The sequence below is a fragment of the Crotalus tigris genome, unplaced genomic scaffold (assembly GCF_016545835.1).
Source record: "Crotalus tigris isolate CLP2741 ecotype Arizona unplaced genomic scaffold, ASM1654583v1 scf7180000017641.3106099, whole genome shotgun sequence".
Taxonomy (NCBI): Eukaryota; Metazoa; Chordata; class Lepidosauria; order Squamata; family Viperidae; genus Crotalus; species Crotalus tigris.
Genome location: NW_024096535.1, coordinates 102,509 through 120,794, shown reverse-complemented (window position 1 = coordinate 120,794; position 18,286 = coordinate 102,509). Strand labels below are relative to the sequence as shown.

Below are 18,286 nucleotides of genomic sequence, written 5' to 3'. Positions count from 1 at the left end.
GAGTACAAGCACTCAAACAGAAAATGGCGGGAGGTGACGGGGAGAGACTCTCTCAAATGCTAGTACCGGTAGGAAATAATATTGTGTAGAGCTCCAAACACATTTTTGGAAAAGCAAACAATATTAATGGTTGATGCAATTTCATCCCTGGGAAAACATTTTTTACATAATAACGTTGTCAGAAAATAAAAGAGACCCATTTTAGAATGAGTATTCTACTTGTAGAAAAACCTAAAGCTGATTCACACCAGTATTTCTACAAAGGAAAAAAAAAGTCCACTTTTAAGGATGAAAAACTTAAGCTGATTAAACTGATATTTCAAAAACATATTTTGCTTCATTTCTTGGTATATTTTTAATCTCATATAAAGCAACCCAAAGCCACAATTTCTATAACAGTTCAATAGTTCTGCTCTTTTTCTAATGAAGAATAAAGCAAGAGGGAAAAAAAGGTTTATATTATGCAATACTTTATCTTACTTAGCAAACTTGCCTTGAAAAGGAACAGCTGTTTTAAAGTTAATGATTGTTTTTGGTTAGTGAAAAAGGGTTCTATTTTTCAAGGGAAAATGAATTTAATATATATGGCTGAACAAAATAATAAGCCTGGGGAAAAGTACAAATAACCGTTTTCTTGCGGTAAATACTTAGGAGAATAGACGAATGGAGTAGAGGAAAAACATCCAGGAATCAAATTGACATATTAAATGTCTTCATTTAGTCCTCAGGGGATTAAGCAATTTTAGTGGCTATCAATTTTCTTCCCTTTCTAAATACTGTAAATGTCTTTTATTATAACACATCATTTATTGTAACTATGAAATTGGGTGTATTTTTTTCTCACATTAAATACTTCACTACAGAATTTCCTCTGATTTTATATATCCTGTTTTATAGTGCCATCATAGTCTCACCTGTATAAATTCCCGGGATATTGTCATTGGTTCAGCTATGGTATAAAGGCAGACAGGTCATGCACATACAGCATATAAGTAAAATATAAGAAAATAAAAATGAAAACACAAGATTAATGTTTTCCTGTTATATCATGAGCTATTCTATTACTTATCCTTCTATATCAGGGATGTCAAATTACCAGCCCGCGGGCCGGTTGCATCATGTGGAGGCTGCGCCCACCCCAGCTCCAGCAATGCAAAAAAGTTGCAATACATCGCAACACGTCACATGACACGGCGAATTTGACACCCATGTTCTACATACTGTATTATTCCCATCAATTATTGTGTATCACTCAATTCTATTTATTCTGCCTATAATCTTACACAGTACTTGCACTGTTTTTCTGTTTATTTCCTCAAACCTATACATTTTTTTTTTGATAACTCTATTTTATAGGTAGTTCTCAACCTTACGACCACAATTGGGACCAGAATTTCCATTGCTAAGCAAGGTGGCCGTTAAGTGAGTTGTGCCCAATTTTATAACCTTTTTTGTCACAATTGTTAAGTGAATTATGTGGTCATTAACCAAATCCAGCTTCCTCCATTGACTCTGCTTATTGGATACCGTCTGAGAAGGTCATAAGTGACAATCACATGATATCAGGTGCTGCAACCATCAAAAATACATGCTAGTTTCTAATGCCCATCTTTTGAACATGTCACCATAGGGATGCTGCAATGGTCATATATGCCAGTTGTAGGTCCCTTTTTAGTGCTGTGGTAACTTCAAATGGGTTGCTACATGAATGCTTATAAATCAAGGACTACCTGTATATCACACTTTCTTGTTGTATGTCTTATTTTACAGAGTTTTCTTAGTTAATCTAAGATTTCTGATTACGTGCTCTAAAATTTCTATAGGCTTTTCTTTCTCCTTTCTAGAATCTATATATAGTTCCTATCATTAGTACATATCAATTCCATCTTAGAACTTTGTTCTCTGTTCTTTCTGATTTTTATCCTATTCTATGTTCTTTTCTCCTAGCCTCTGGCTTCACATCTCCAACTAACTTCCCCACCAACAGTCACTGCTTCTGGAATTGAAGCTGCCTTCTCTGCCAGCTTTGCTACTGGCTCTTTGCAACTGGCCAGTTTGTGCCAGAACTGCTCTTGTGTTGCTTGATTCTTTTCCTCTACCCAGAACTTTGAGTCCTTCCAAAGTTTCCCTTACTTCAGCCTACTTAAAGCATTGGCTGTAAGAGTTGGGATTTGGGTAGCCCTCTGCCTAGGCTACTGCCACTTGCCTTGGTGCCTTCCACCTGGAGCACTTTAATGCGTTTGGCACCCCTGGTGTTCTACTCTGCCAAGTTGCCCTTCATGGGGTTTCATTCACGCCAATTCCTGATGGTCCAGAAGCTCTTTTTCATGGGTTGCCTTTTCTTGATACAATTCTCTGGTCAGCTGGTCTTCCTTCAATCTGCCTCCATTGCTGTGGCTTTTAGCAGTCTCTCTAGCAGATGCTCTAGCAGTCTCATAGTCTGCCGACTTCTACTGGTCGGGTCTGGTGACCTCTTTTTTGAGTCTCTCCAGATAGCTCCCACTAGTGAACCTTGACTTTCTCTCCCAGTCCCCATTTCCAGGCCATCCTTGGCCTGCTTACACTCTGCATCTAGACACCTAGGCTATTCTAGCTCACTAGCATTTTGTACTCCTGAAGAACTGACTGACTACCAAATTGGACTGCTGCTAAATGCCATCAACATCAGCACATATCTCCTGTTCTAAATCTAGGTCCAATTCCCCCAGAAAGTTAAGTTTGAGTCTCTAAGGTGGGGAAAAGGGCCCGGGTGCAGTTATTTTGTCCATTTGTCCCCATATAAATCTTCACCCCCACTTAAATTATTTGTAAAACATTCACATTCTTGCATGTGATGAACTCTTCCAGACAATGTTTCCCAATCACTGAAACTTAAAGATGTATTTGCTTCAATTCCTAAAATTCTTAGCAATGCCCATGTGCACTGGGAGTTGAAGTCCACACTACGTAAAGTTGCCAGAGCTGGAATATACTAGTTTGAGTAATATCTTTGTCATTCTCTAGATTGAGCATGGGTGAGGGAGCCAACATACTTAACTAGCTCATATACTTAAAATAAGTATAATAACCACATGGGTGGGAAGATCCTATGATAATTCAGTTTATTATGGAACATTACTTGCAACTAAATCATTTCTAATAAATTCATCCTTCAGATTCTTGGTACATCTATTGCAAAACAGGAGACTTTACCACATTGAGGTATATTTTTGAACAGTTCCAAAAACATGAACTGCAATGCATTCACTGTACAATTGTGTTATACCCAAGTCTCCATTTTTGTACCCAGGTTGCAAGTTCTTCACAGGATCACCTGTTTGCTTTTTCAAAATTGGCATCCTCCAATGAAATTGGATAGCCTCCACTTAATAATTCTTGCTTTAGCACTGCTGACTTATTTTAACACTCCTGAATTCAGTAACAATTCTGCTTTTAAAGAGCACTTGGATTGGTCTCTTAGAAACTGTCCTAATAGTAAATTATTCCTGAGCCGCTTCAGAGGCTATGGTGCAGCTGATTTGCCAATAATAGTTCTTTTCAAAACAAAAATAATTCCTGAAAAATACTATTTCTGCTAAAGATGGCAAAACACACAGACTCTTTCTCCTCTCAATTATTCATGGTATGAAGGATCACTTCCTTCGACTACGATAGAAGGAGCATATATATCATATGATTGGAATGAAAGATTGGATTTTATGAATGAAATGTACAAAGTTCTATGAAAGAAGGGAATGGGGGGAAAGTCTTTAAAAAAAACCCTACACGTAGAGTTAAAACCTCCAGAAGAGAGTTGTCCTCTGAGATAATAGGATACCAAAGTGGGGGAGGGAGGGGTAAATATTTGTATGGTTCCTTGGTAAAAACAAAGGGACAAGCAAAATCTCACACTGGATTTTGAAAAGGAACTGTCTTCTACTAATGCAATGTCTTGCAAGGTATTCTTCTCCAAAAACTCTGTTTTGAGGTATTATCTTTTAACTGAGAAATAACCTTGAGAGCCAGTTTAGTGAGGTGGTTAAAGCGTTAGGTGAGGAAGCCAAAGACTACAAATTCATTGTACTTAAGGCACAAAGCCAGCTGGAGGCCTTTGAACCAGTCCCTCTCTCTCAACCCTATGAAGCAAGAAATGGCCATCCAAGAAAACTTGCCAAGAAAACTACAGGACTTATGATCTTGTTCCTATAATCTTCATGGTGGAGAATATCTGCAGCGCCACTCTCACCTTCTGCTTTTATTATTTTAATGGGATCTGATGCCAACATTCCACGAACAAGTTGGTCCTCTCACATTAAATTGTATCGATCTTTTTAGATTGAAATTGATCATTAACCATACAACTTCTGTGAAAAGACATGGCCGGGCCTGTAGATCCTAAGAGCATAAACAATGCAGCAAACACATTCAGTATATTGCTTCTGGGTTGTTTTTTTTCTATCTGGTTTTTTTTTTTGTATCTGGGTTTTTTTCTCCCCTCTTCTGTGTAATGATGTATAGAATTGTGTATGTGCTTCTCTTTCTCCTTATGTGTGTGCATTCAGAATTGCATTCTGGATCATGTGACCAAAAGGGAGGGGGGATGGAATACTCAGCAATATTCCCAGCTATTACCCAGCAGCCTTTTCCATAGTCATGCCTTGAGGGTTTTTTTCTGGAATGCTTTTTTTCCCAAGCACCAAGACAATTCCCATCCAGTTTTGAACCTGAACTTTTTTTCCCCTGGCTTCTCTTCCCACACAAAATATGGTCCAATTCTTTTTAGTTTTTGAAGAGTTATCCTGTGGCACCAGATGGATTCCTGAGAAATTTACATTGTACCCCACCCCCACCAGCATTGCAGTGGGTTGGAAGGAATAAAAAGGAAGGTGATCTAATGGACATGAGAGAATCTGTTCAGCTGGAAATATAATATTTAAAATATTATAATTAGTTTTTTCTAAAGAATCTAATCATTTATGCAAGTTTGTACTAAAATATTATGGGCAGAAACCAAGTCAATTTTTTCCTGGTAGGTACAATTCTTTGGGATAAATTGACCATTAGGCTCTAATTTTTTTAAGACATTGGGCCAGATTCATTGAGATCGATACCACTAACCATCAGAACCTTCCATTGTAGACTTCCATTCTGTGATAGCTGAATTAGTGGAAACATAGTAAGAGATAGATAGATAGATAGATAGATAGATAGATAGATAGATAGATAGATAGATAGATAGATAGGTGGGTGGGTGGGTGGGTGGGTGGGTGGGTGGGTGGGTGGGTGGGTGATTGGATGGATGGATAGATAGATAGATAGATAGATAGATAGATAGATAGATAGATAGATAGATAGACAGATAGACAGACAATATATGTTCTTGTTCAATCATGACCATACTTTCTGCTTACTGTCTTCTTATAAATTGCCAAAAAGTGCAAGATGCCCAGTAGGCTTGCCAAGCATATTTGCTGACATCTGAAATTAGCTCTCCCTCATATTTTCTGTAGCATCCAAAATAGCCTGTGACCAAAGCTGAACAGTGTGATTTGCTGCCATGTTAATACATTGCATTTAATATGTTACTTATGTTTCAACATTTTGTACAAAGACTATCAGAAATCCATCAGAACATTTTGCAAGAGAGGGAGGGAGGGAGGGAGGGAGGGAGGGAGGAAGGAAGGAAGGAAGGAAGGAAGGAAGGAAGGAAGGAAGGAAGGAAGGAAGGAAGGAAGGAAGGAAGTTTTATAACAAAGGGATGGCAGAATTAAGAGCAGTACAGTAATATGTAGGCTGCCATTTCTTACCTATTTCTTCTCATGTCAGCCTTGGAGATTTCTGAGGAAAGAGAAGGATGGGAAAGCAAACAAATGAATTCAAGGAAGCTTAAGAGAAAAAAAGGACTTCTCTGAGCTGCAGACATTTTCTTTACGAATGCTTATTTCTGCTTCCCTTGTAACCTAGCCCAAACTGTAAATTCACTTTTTCTGGTTTTTTTGTTCTGGTTTTCTGGAGCAGGGCACTGATCTTTTTTTTAAAGTGGCACGATCCTTTCTTTGACAAAGAAAAGTTATTAAAATGGGACACTTGGTGGTTCGAGTGGTTTTTTTGGTAGGAGGAAGGGGGAGGGTTAGTAATCATCAAGAAAGGATTACATAATTGATGAAAGGCTTTTTCAAACAGCTCTTTACCTTACTTTGCAGAGAGAGATTTAAGCTTGGATGGAAGGAACCCTTGGCCACAGAGCACTTTTGTGATATGCATATCCCTGGAATGTAACTCATTTAGATTTTGATGTGAATTGCAAGAGGGCATCTGTTTCTTGGCAGAAGTCCTTTGTAGTGTTTGGAAAATCAATGACAAAAGTGATGCAAAATTACAACTCTGAGATCCCACAGCCTTGCCAATATTCTTTGAAGATAATCCACTTTACAAATGCTTAATCAACTCTTTTCTTTCAGCAAGAAGGTGTTACTGTTGTTGTCTGCATTATAAAAGATGAGATAATGGGTATGCAGATATAGAAAGAAAGAAAAAAACTAAGCTCATCTACCTTGAAACCTCAGGATAAAATGTGGCTTTTTGGCAGTTCGCCCATTGCTACTGGGTGGATCTTTTGTTAATTCAGAGGTAATGAAACAATGTGAATTATTTACTGATCTCCTTTGTTTTCAGGACTACTTTATCAATGCTCCAACACTGGAAGTTTTTAAGAAGAGACTGGACAGCCATTTGTCCGAAATGGTGTAGGGTTTCCTGCCCGAGCAGGGGGTTGGACTAGATGACCTCCAAGGTCCCTTCCAACTTTACTACTATTACTATTACTATTATCAGTTATGACACCTTTCTGTTGTGCAAATAGGGGATGTTGAAATTAAAAGGAAGTACTTATCTCATTTACTGGATGCATGGTGAAAATAAGCCTGGGAGATGATCAGATATGACTGACAAGATTCCCAAATGCAACAGTGAGTAATCACACACTTGGAAGTTATTCTTATCAGTCACGGGAGAAAAATCAGTGTTACTAAAACAAGTCAAACTTGAAGGAGAAATGTGGAGTGTGGATTTTTAATTACTGTCTGGTCAAGCCCATTTTGTGGGAAATGGTCAAACGGTTGCTAAAACATGGTATTCAAAATTAAAATGTACCTGAAACTGAAGAAAGTGTTGCATTTCAGAAGTGCACTGACACACCGGCTAAATTGTGTCATTCTTCTTTCTACCAGTGTACCACAAAATACCTGCCTCTTTCTCCCTCCCCTCCCCCAACAATCATTTCTGTGAATGTTATCGCTTCAGTGTTGAAGTGAATATAAATATATTTGCTAGCTCTGCCCCATACCTTCTTTTAGAAAGTAGAGATAACGGAAGGCAAGAAAATTAAGGAGAACTAAGGGACAGATGCTTGTTTCCACTGCATCAGAGCTTATTTCCTCCAATCTCAGCAGCAAACTGTAACTGAATCCAGGGCTAACCTATGATTTGCTTAAGCCAAAATGCTGATGAAAGCTTTGTTGCAACATGTGTGCATGGTTATATGCTTGTATTTGTAGGAAACCCTACTACTACACGGGAGTCTGGAAGCCATCTGCTTGGCCATCCTGTCTGTATTGTGGCCAGTATTTCATAAAGAGCTGAATGCTTTTTTAACAACAGCACTGCATTTTTTTTTTTAGCCTAATAGGGCAGGCAGGCTCTGTAGTTTGTTGAAAAAGCCACAATGGCTGATCTCACATAGGAAGGATGGTTGAAACAAAGTGTGGTTTGCAGACATGTGGTTGGATTCATACAATATGCTAAGTTAAGGCCAAGAAAGCAATAATGATGAGTGGTGGGATTCAGCTGGTTCGCACCACTTCGGCAGAACCGGTAGCTAATTTTTTGTTGCCCAGGCCCAGAATGGACTTCTGGAAGCGGCATCCATACAGAGAACCGGTTGTTCACATATTTGAATCCCACCACTGATAATGTTGCTTAGAGAGGTGTGTGAGTCAAGTTTTTGTCTAGTAAAGATTCCCCATCCAGATGTGTTGGCATAAAAGTCAAATACCCCCCAACAGCATGACAGTTAGACTGGAGACTAATGTGAGATTTCATCTAACATTCTTGGAAAGTAAGGCTGGGAAATAATCTCTCAAAGATACCTTCAATTACACAGTACAAACTAACTTATTGTGTTCTTGGTAATTGTTTTTTATTGAAAATATGTTCATGCTGTGTGAATATTCATGAGTAGTTCCGACTCATATTGCATTAAATGTGGGGATAGTCATTTCTGTGCGCAGTACTTTTTGCCTAGAACCATCTGAGTCACGATTTGTGCAGCTGAAGAAAAAGCTCAGTATGACAACACTCCCACCCAAATGCTTGCTACTACAAATGGAGGTGGAGAGCTGTAATAGGAAAGAAGTGTTTTTCAGGACCATTTTGAAAGATAACATGGCTTACTTTGACTTCTCTGGGCAGGAAGGAAATTGCATGCTTACATTTCACCTTGCCAGGAGCAGATTGCACAGGAACACTGGCAGCATTAAAACCCCACATCAGTTATATACAGTCAAACGTATTCCCAAAAAGAAACAGGGGAAAAAAGGATGAGACCATACAAGGATGCAATTGTCCTCACCTTGTTTGTTCCTGTATATATTCTGCATTTTTCCCATCTAGCAAGCTAAACACGGGATGTTTGTTCATCACTGATTCTTTTGGCTTACTTCCCCTCATACCTCCTCCAATTTGGCTAGGGAAAATACTTCCCTTGGCTATTGCTTCTGTCATCTAGCATCTGAACATTGCACTTGATCTTCTCCTCAAACAGCAAAGTCATTTAGGTTCCAAAGTTCATTTTAAAACACATTATTAATGCCCTGTTGGCAAGGAGCACAGCTGAAGGCAAATTAATTGCCATATTTGCTTCTAATCCATGCCAGCAAAGAACATCCAATTTAGTCATATCGTGAAAAGTGAATTAATTTACTCCTGTCCTAATATTGCTCAAGATTCACTGAGTGTGACTGTCAGGCAGCATCTGTTCATTTCATTGGAAGCTCTGCTGGGCTTCTGGATAGTTAACGATGAACACAAGTTTAAGAACTACTGTGTTCAGTGCACATGTCTTTTTATTTTTCTTCCCTGCAGCACTATTGTTTTGGGGAGTCTAAACCTCAACGGATAAAAGAAGTAAATCCTTAACATAAGAATGCGTCGATGATTTATGAATCCTCTAAATTGCCTGGAAAAAAAGGACTTGTATTTTAGCAACAGTCATTTTTAGGCGTGCTCACAAAACAGGAAATATATTTTGCTTCCAGTTCAGAATAAAACAGGCTTTGGAACATTTCAAATTGACTCTGTTCCAAGAAGAAAACCTGAAATGGCTCAGATATTTCAGCCATAGGTACGCCCAGGACCACAAAATTAAGCACGGTTATCCATGCTGACTTATTGCAAAAGATGGTAAAGGGAATAGTTATTCCTAAGGAGTTAAAAAATCCAGATAAGCTTCTTCTGGGAAGAACTGTTCTAGTTCAGCTCTCTCCTTCTTGTGCTAATTTTTTACTTGCGGGAATGTGTTTTTTTTAAGGCAGAGAACTTTTAAAAATGGAAACTTTTTACTTACCACTTTGGAATTCTTCTGTTACTTCTACCGACACCAATTGTACTAACAAGATACAAGTATTAACAAGCATTAACAACCGCCGGTAAGAATCCTATGCAAGAATTTAGTTCAGGCGAGGATTTGAGAGATTAAACTAAATATGATTAAACTACAACCCTTCGTCATCTAGAGGGCCACCAATTTTGAACTATACTTGCAGCTTAAGTCTACTCTATCCCATATATGGAATTATTTTTTATAGGAAAAGGAATGCTCTTCACCTCTGACCCTCGGCCAAGATTCCTTCCTGTATTAGTGGTTACAGATGACAAGACATCACAAGAGAAGCATCTTCAGGTATGAGAAAGTGTTCAGGGCCCTATTTGTATGTCCTATTTAAATTACAATGAGTAATAAAACAATTCTTTTTTTTATTGAAATTTTTTTATTTTTTAACATACAAGCATTTAATAAAATTTTAAAGTAGAAAAAAAAAACCCCTTACCCTCCCTTCCACCCCCAACCCCCCTCCCTTCACTTCCCAGAGCAGAATACAGGGTTAATAATAACAAAATTTATAATAATTAAAAAAAAAAGAAAAGAAAAAAGAGAAAAAAAATTTTTTTTATCATAATTAATCTTTAACTCCATAACCTATAAAACAGTTCTCTATAATATTTAATACTCATTCATAAAATAAATGAAACTTTTTAATTCCATACTTTTTCTGAATATAATCTATCCACCTTCCCCATACAATAATATATCTTTCTTGTGTATGATCCTTTAAATAAGCAGAAATTTTTGCCATTTCTGCAAAACTAGATACTTTAAATATCCATTCTTCTAAAGTAGGCAAGGAATCTTTCTTCCAATATAAACCTACTAATAACCTAATAAAACAATTCTTAACATAGTACAGGACAATATTCAGGACCGCCAGAACCTTTTGTAGTCATATTTTAGTGTGAGATTTTTAGAGTTCTTGGGATGGGGGCGAGGGCATGTAGTCATTTTTTCCCATAAGGACCATTGTGTAAAGCATCACTTCCTGAATGGTACATGGGAGATCGAGACCATTGAAAGTAACATTGCTAAATCACAGGGAAGCTGAGCTCATAATAAGGCACTAGGAGAAGAACTACTTAATGCCAAAAGTCAGCACAGCAGAATAATCTGCTGAAAAAGCCAACCTCTGAGTCTTTGTGTGGCTAACTTGATGAATTGTTATTTTAATTACAATAAATATTTCTCAGATATGTAGCCTGGCTTCATCAGCACATTTAACAAAGGCAAAAGGACACCATACATAGACAAATACAATGTAGTATCTAATATTAATTCAATAATCTTAGAGTCCTGATGTGTTGTGTAGGGGTTCCAAGACCTGATGCACATTGCTCTTGGTACTTGGCAGGTTTCCTTCCCTTCTTCCTTTTTTTACGTTTTTTTTTTAAATGGGAACCTGACAAACGAAATCAAGTACCAGCCGTATTTCCCAAATAATCTTTAGACTCCAAAACAACCCTGTAAGCTTTCTTGAGAAACTTAAAATAAAGTGTGCTTGTTGTGTTGCGCTCCCTTGCCTAGACAAGGTACAACAGGTAGATAATATAGAGCAGAGGTGTCAAACTGCCAGCCCGCGGGCTGGTTGCGTCATACGGAGGCCACGTCCACCCCAGCTCCAACAATGCAAAAAAAGTTGTGATACGTCACGACATGTCACGTAATGCAGCAAGTTTGACACCCATGATATAGAGCCATTTGGTACGTTGTGAATAGTGATGACGCCATTGGTTAAAATGATCATCATCTGATGGGACCCGAGAAACAGATCTTTTCTGTTGAGTGTGTGATCTCTGGATCAATGTCATCCCCGAAATGTACTTGGCACCCACCTTGATCTTATTCCAAAGAACTTGTAAAACCTGGCTCTTTCCTCCAGGCTAAAGAAGATGCAGGCTCTATGTGTGCGTCTTTTCACATCCTGTGGAGTTTTTTTTTCCTGGATGCCTGTTCTTTTTTTAAAATTGTTTTAATAATGCCTGCCATTTAGAATCACAGTAAAGTCAGGCAGCCTTATATATGTCAAAAATAATTTCATGACCGTGCTTATTGCATTACCTGAGACAAGCCCATAGGTGAAATTATTGTTAACCATAGTTTGCTTGCGTGATTTGCTTTACACTAACATGCCTTAACTGTACTCTACATGTCATGTTGGTTAGTTTAGAGTTGTTATATTGTTCTCTAGGAAAGCAAGGTGCAGTGAAGGAGTGTCTTGTGGGAAAAAGTATCTCCACTCCTTCTGATTGCTTTTCACCCCTAAGGTATGCAGACAAAAGTTTGGACAGAATAGTTTTTGTTCCTTTTGCTAGTGCCATAATTCTTCTTTTTTTAAAGGTAAATTCCAGCTGACTAGGTACTACAAAGGCTCTTTTGATAGTGGGTAAAAGGGAGGGGTCTGAATTTGTGTTTGTTTATTATTTAACTATTCCATTTGTTTAACACTAAATCTGCCTAGGATTTTCAGGAGATTTTCAATAGTAAATCAGTAATTAAATCTCCCATCATAAAAGAGAATAATCAGAGTTAGGGCAATTTGTTTTGTGACTCCTTTATTTATTAAGTTTACAGCCAAGGACTGAAAGAACATTTGTAAATGAAATAATGTAAAAAAAAAAAAAACCCCAATGTTACTGTATATTTTCCAGGTCACATTCCCTACTCAGTTACTATTAACTTTTAGTATTATGTGATTATATAAAACAGATTATTTATTTTGGAACTTTTCAGGCAGCAAACACAGATCTGATCCTTCAAATACATACATAAATACATATGTACATACGTACACACATACAGTCCTTCCCCAGATACAAGTTCATAAAAGCAAATATTGTGAGTATTTCAGAATAAGCCCAATTCTTCTGATTAAACATACTGCATATACTAGATTAGGTTGAATGGTTTCAATTGAATAAAACACCTGATTTGATTATGTGGCATCAGGTCTAAGCAACCACATGGAATGAGGCTCCCTAGAGTGATATGTCTTCAATTTGACCTCTTAGATGTCTCTGTGGAGCATTCATTACTGTCATAACAGAAGTAAGCTGCCTAATAAGCCTATAACCAAGAGATAGCCACTGGAATTGAAGAAGAGGGGATCAATTAATGTCAGGACATTAACTCTGTCAACACAGTGTAATAAGGCTGCCTACTGGCTCCCATCTGGCCTCTATCTAAGGGAGTTAGCAACTAGCCAAGATTTTATCAAAATCAAGAAATCACGATGCCAAGTCTGTTCCTGGTGTATACAAATATATCATACCTGTGTATGATGCCACACACAATAAAAGGGCAGACTTTGCATTGCAACAAATATTGCCACTTGGTCCTCTCTGGACCTGCAGAAATTTTCCCACTGTCAAGAACAACATACCTAACAACATTGGGATGCTATTTTCCCCTCACATTATAACTTTTTAGTAAATTAATATAACAAACTGAAAAATGCAATGTACTGATATAAGGTATATTTTGCCAATTTTAAAAAAGAAATTCTCACATAAGGGTTAACATTTCAGTCGTTATCTTGAATGGGCATTTCACAAGGGTTTTTAGGAAGGCTTTACATAAAGGGCATGCAGAAATATGGCCAAGAAGAATTTAAATAAAATAAAAAATAAAAATAAGAATAGTGCCACAGATCTCACAAAACAAATTGAAATGTAGAAGCTGGTTGATGTCATGAGACAAATGGGCTGAAAACTGGATACTGTTGTTTCTGTTTAAACTGCATGTTACTTGGGGGGGAGGGGAAAGAAATTTGGGCCTAGCTCTGTGTTTCTCAACCTTGGTGGGTTGAAGATGGCAGACTTCAACTCCCAGAATTCCCCAGCCAGCATGTCCCCTAAGTTTACACAGGCTAATAAATTAATATGAAATAATAGTGCTTCCATACAGCTACACAAATCATCATTCTGTGGGAAAAAAATGGACAGCAACCGTATTTGCCAAATGGGCTAGAGATAGGGATTGATTTTATAGTGCTTTTGGGACTGTGTACAGCTTTGGATTTGAAGGCAAAAAAGTCCCTCCTGCAGACATGTAGCATCAGTCTGCAAATCCCCAAACCAGATAGGGATTGTGCTGCAGAACCCATCCTAAACCTTGGATTATGTCTTACATTAAGGCAGCCAATTGTCACTTAGTATTAAATTCAAAGCCCATGTAATATAATCTAATAATCAATAAATAGATGAGTCATTTACCAAATTGCTTTAAGAAAAAATAATCACAAAAAGTCCAGTTAGTATCTTTTTTAGCTGGAAGTGTTAGGGCTATCCATTTAGAAGTATCTTTTCCTTAAACCAATTTCCCTTTAAACAACAATGGCTACTTTATTATTATTATTTTAAGAACATTTTATTGATTTTCTAGTTTTACATTTAAATATTTAAAAAGCAGTGTGGTGGCTGAGTTAATCAATAATTCAATAACATACAAGTGTCTTTAGTACAGACTTGAACAATGGCTACTTTAATAATTTTTCCTGCATGGGGCATTACAACTCAAGGGTAATTCAGCTTGCTTTAAAGGGTCTGCAAGTTTTAAGTAGGCAGAAAGCTAATAATTAACCACACTGGCATTTTGCTAAGCTATTTCTCACTACTCAAAAACAACATGGAATATTAAACAGCCACAGATGGTCAGGAACTGAATCCTATTTTTCATCCAAAAATGACGCTTCCAAACTCCAAAGCAATGCTGAGTCAGAAGACAAAGTACCACTTCACAGTTCATTATTTCTTACATGAGTCTCTTGCACAGAATTCCAGCACTGGCTAGCTTTCACCATCTTATAAAAATACATTTAAAGTTCATTTTAGAGTACCTTCCTAATCTGATGCTCCAAGAGAAGCTTCAGCATAACTTTGCAATGCCTGATCCAGGAGTGGGCAACTATTTGCTGCTAAATCATCAAGAAACATGTATTGTGGAGGGAAGGTTTTACAGAAATACAAAAAGTGACCAAACCCCCATTAATCCTTTCTTGGAACAGGACCATCTCTTGTTTCTGAGCTCCATGTTCTAAAACGAGGCTCGCCAAACTCCAATCACTCCCTCTTGGTCTAAGCCAGGTATCTCCAAACTTGGCAACTTTAAGACCTTTGGACTTCAACTCCCAGAATTCCTTACCCAGCCATACCAATCCACAAGTCTTAAAGTTGCCACATTTGGCGACCCCTGTTCCAAAGAGTGAGCCACAAAGAATAGAGCCCTGAAAGGCTTAGTTCATATATTGTGCTTAACCATGGCTTTGTTAACTAGATTGCAGTGGCCAAGTTTACACATAATACTAAGTCCCCGGTAGTTTACAAATCACACTAGGTTAGGGGTGTCAAACTCGCAACATCATGTGACATGTGACGTATCGCGACTTTTTTTCCATTGTTGGCAATGGGGTGGGCGGTTTCGGAATGACGTATCTGGCCCGTGGGCCAGCAGTTTCTCCCCTGCACTAGGTGGGAGCACAAACCATGCTAAGTCAGATCCATCATTAATTCCAATGTGTAAACTTAACAAGTCTTTGAATGGGATCCTTTTCTTGAATTTTTGCCCCAGGGATGCCATTTGTGTTCTCTGCCACCATCCTGCTGAAATTGCACAGAGATGCCATGCCCTGCAGGCTCTACTTCCTCTGTTTTGTGAATTGGTACTTCAAAGCGGGGGCTGTGAGGAGCAAAAGAAGATTCAAACCTCTATCTACCTCAGGGGTGTCCAGCCTTGCCAACTTTAAAACCTGTGGACTTCAACTCCAGAAGTCCACAGGTCTTAAAGTTGCTAAGATTGGATACCCTTGGTCTACAGCAATGCTTCTGGCCTGATATGGGGAAGTGCTCTTGGAACTGATGAGCAGTGGGGCACTCTAGGGTAGCCTTTCATCTTGGGTCTGCAGTGATACCTGAGGGCATATTCCCTTATCTTCAAGAAATCCTTGGCTTTTATTCTGTGTGAATGAAAAAGTCCCCATATCTTGTTCCCTGGTGGCTTTTCCAGGAATGTAAAAACAAAAAACAGTTTTATCTTTCTGTATTAGCATCTTCTCTTCATGGCTGAGGGAGCATCTGAAATAATTTTATCAATGTAGTAAGTCTGATCTCGGTATATAGTATAGATTCTAAAGATATTTGAAGGTTTTTTTTAAATTCTTTAAATAATTTGAAACAATAATTTAAATCAGGATGACAGCTAGTTGGTATAATGATAAAGGCAGCAGGCTAGATACTCACATGGTGAGTTCTAGCCTTGCCTTAGGCATGAGTCAGCTGGGTGACCTTGGGCCAGTCACCATGTCTCAGCCCTAGAAAGGAGGCAATGGCAAACCACTTCTGAAAAACCTTGCTAACGAAATTTCAGAGACTTGTCCAGGCAGTTGCTAGGAGTCGACAGTGACCCAAAAGCACACACACACAAAAGTCAGGATTTGTTTAAGTACAGGAAGCCTTATCCAGTATGTTCTCATGAGTGATTGGATTTGCACGGAATGATAACAGGGAGGCAAAGAAGAAGTGGTTGTGTAAACCAGGAAAAAATCATTTGTCAAATATTTGCTTCCATTCTGACCCTCCTTTCTAGTGCAACTATTGAATAAATCAGGAACAATTTATTTAACAATCTTAGCCTTCCACCATTTGTGGTTTATTTACTAACAGAGAGGAGGAAAATAGAACCAGAATGCTCATGTAGCCATCTGTACAAATATTTTCAGAACCAATAAACATTCAACAATATAGAAATATTTCATACGGTTCTTGCTCTAGAGCAGAAAACCCCAACCTTTTGGGCACCAGGGACCGGTAACGTGCAGAGAGGTTTTGCTGCGGACCGGAGGGGGCATGGTTTTGTGTGCTGCCTGCATCCCGCAGATTGGGCTTGGCTTGTTTGTGCGGCCCGATTGCTGGCATGCCACAGCCGGTCCCAGTCCAAGGACTGGGGGTTGTGGACCCCTGTTCTAGAGTTAATCATGTTTATCAAGAAAGCAGTGTCAACCCAGGGACAAGCACTGGTGTGGGAATCCAAAAAGTTATTTGTCTGAAAATCTGAAGTGAGTCTCTCTCTCTCTCCATCTCTCTCTCTCTCTCTCTCTCATACACACACACACACACACACATACACACACACACACACACACACACACACACACACACAGAGAGAGAGAGAGAGAGAGAGAGAGAGAGAGAGAGAGAGAGAGAATATAAAACATTTTTTAAAGATTCAAATTTTGTCTACCTGTTGCCATTTTATTATGGCTCCATACCTCAGAAACTAAAGTCTGATGCCTTTGATCAAATCTACGACTGCTGGATCCCATTTTTTTCCTGCCTTTAGCAAGGCCAAGCACACACATTCTAAATGAGGAATGGGCACTGCCTTAAAACCATTTAACAGTCATGAAATCAGAGAACAAAAACTGATCTGGTACCTAAACTAATAGTTGCTATGGTTGCCACCAGCCACTCAGATAAGTTAGGCTGTTTGTAGGTGGCTGGCTGGTTGTAGCAATGGAATAATACATACAGTATGGATGGAGGCGTTCAAGCCGTACACCATTCTTTCTGGTGTTTTTCTTTTTTCTTATTAGACTCATCAAAGGGTGGGAGTGTTTCCTATGACTTCAGTTTTAAATAAATGAATTCCCTCCTCCTAAAGTATTGGTTCCAAAGCATTCATTTCCTCCCCTCCCTTCTGCTACTCCCGCATATAACAAAAATGACCAATATCAGGAGCTGATTAAAGTGGCTTCTGATATTCTGGAGAGCAGGAAGACTGTCTTAAACTTTGATAACTCATCCAGACTGCCTCACAAAGCCTCATAATGTAACAGAATTATATTCAGGCACCTAAGTACAGTGACAAGGTTTTTCTATATCTGAGTAGGAAAACAAACATGGTAGGGTTTACAGACTGACGTATACTTGAATTCATCCAGATTGGGCAAAGACATACTGTGGTTTGCTGGATTTTGCCATAACATATTGCATAACCCAACCCAAGGCTTTGTAGTTGTGCAAACTCAGCCATTTGTAGTAGTAGTAACAAACTATGGCATGACGTGTGTAGCCATGATACAGCCCAATACAATAAACTATATTAAAGATAGGTAATGAACACTATATACAAATATAATTAATTAAAAAATGTACGGTATTTATTGTAGAGAACAGGCCCCTCTCACCACCCAGAGCCCCTCTCCAAGGAAGATGGGTGGTCAGAAAATATGAAATATGAATAAATAATAAATACAGTTTATTAAATGTCTAAATACCATTTTTGAATGTGAACAGAAATATCTTAACTTCAAGGACTTTAAAATATAAAGAATCCACGCATTCTTTTAAAGAATAATCCTCTCACAAAGGAACTCAGCAGAATGATAAGGAAAAGGTCTAAAACTTGAAAAAGGCCTGAACAAATGAAAAAAAAAAAAAACATTCTCTGCCACTGCAGAGATCTAAGTGATGGAAAATCTCTGTGTGCGGTTTCCAGTTTAATTTACATCCAGCATGCTCCCAGTCAATCCATACATCCAATCAGAGCAAGCATACATGCTATTCAGCTCAGCTAGCAGAAAATATAGTTTAATGTTTATTTATTAAACATAAACCTTAAAATCAGCTACTTGGCAAAACAGGACAA

General features: G+C 38.3%; 1 long non-coding RNA gene across 1 annotated transcript in view; it reads left to right on the top strand.

Annotated features, from left to right (window-relative positions):
- The window catches only part of LOC120304603, a 109,413-nt gene that overhangs the window by 69,808 nt on the left and 21,319 nt on the right, over positions 1 to 18,286 (top strand). The window contains exon 2 of the long non-coding RNA XR_005555767.1: positions 9,843 to 9,937. This is a non-coding gene — a long non-coding RNA (uncharacterized LOC120304603). The remainder of the gene's footprint in view (positions 1 to 9,842; positions 9,938 to 18,286) is intronic.